Here is a 1,128-nt window from a genome sequence, read left to right as displayed (position 1 = left end):
TGTCGCTGAACTCCCACATAGTCGACCACAGTTCGAGTCCCGGACCCAGTGGCTTAAACTCACGCCAGGCACGTGTGCATGCGTGCCCAAGATCCCGAGAGGAGAATGGAGGAGAAGGGATTGCGGCGTGGCCATCCCCCCTGGGGGATGATTTCTCACTTTCTATCTCTGTCTCTTGTCTGTCTGACGAGCACACGCGCCCTATAGCAAAAACCTCTCAAAAATAAAAATTAAAAAAAAGATAAGCAAAGAATACATCCATTTGACAGATTAGAAAGCAGCAGGGCCTCACCACCATGAAACAGCCAGCCGCTTGATGCCCTGCAAGTCTAGTTTGTCCCTTTTTCCTTGTTTTTATCATTGAAATCTGTATACTTGTAATCCTGAAATTTGCTTTTTTCCCCCTTAACACTCTCACAAGCATTTTCTTTTATTATATATAGGCATGTAGTTTCATAGTCATCCCACAGTCACCCCTCTCCCCTTGTGTTTCTCAAACAAATTGTTGTACTCTGTTTTATCTACGTTTTTTTTTTTCTTTCTTTCTTCCTCCTCTTTTTTTTTTTTTTTTTTTTGAAATTGCCAGAGGGCAGGTGTGCTCATCAGAGAAAGAGAGAAAGGAGAACTCACCTTCAGTGGGCATAGCCACACTGCGCTCCCTCCTCCTGGAGAGATATGGGGCATGCACACACATGTACCTGGCATGTTTTTCAAGCTGCCTGGTCTGGGACTCGAACTGCACAGCTGGCCATACGGCATCTGGTTCCCTTAACAGCTAGTCCGCAGGCCAGTCCCATCCTTTTCCATGTAACATTGTGTACATTTTCCTGTGCGGTGAAGGTGTTCTTGCAGAGGGCCAGCAGGTGGCATGGTGGTTAAGGCACTGGATCCCACGTGACTGACTCTGTAGCTTCAATCTTGGACCCGGCAGCCTGAAAACCGTGTTGGGCACATGTGCATGTGTGCCCAGAACCCTGAGAGGATGGAAGAGAAGGGATTGCTGCATGGCCATCCTCCTAAGAGATTGATTTCTCTCTCTCTCTCTCTCTTACTCTTGCTCTGTCCCTCTCTCTCTCACTCTCACTCTCACTCTTTCTCTCTCTCTCTCACTCTTACTCTCGCTCTGTC

The 1,128-nt window shown here is 47.4% G+C and overlaps 1 protein-coding gene across 1 annotated transcript in view; it reads left to right on the top strand.

Annotated features, from left to right (window-relative positions):
- Positions 1-1,128, top strand: part of ITGB4 (integrin subunit beta 4) — a 39,591-nt gene that overhangs the window by 6,763 nt on the left and 31,700 nt on the right. The window lies entirely within an intron of this gene.

This window comes from Tupaia chinensis, unplaced genomic scaffold (genome assembly GCF_000334495.1).
Source record: "Tupaia chinensis unplaced genomic scaffold, TupChi_1.0 Scaffold000159_1, whole genome shotgun sequence".
Lineage (NCBI taxonomy): Eukaryota > Metazoa > Chordata > Mammalia > Scandentia > Tupaiidae > Tupaia > Tupaia belangeri.
Note: the sequence above shows the minus strand (reverse complement) of the source record. Positions and strands in the feature narration are given on the sequence as shown.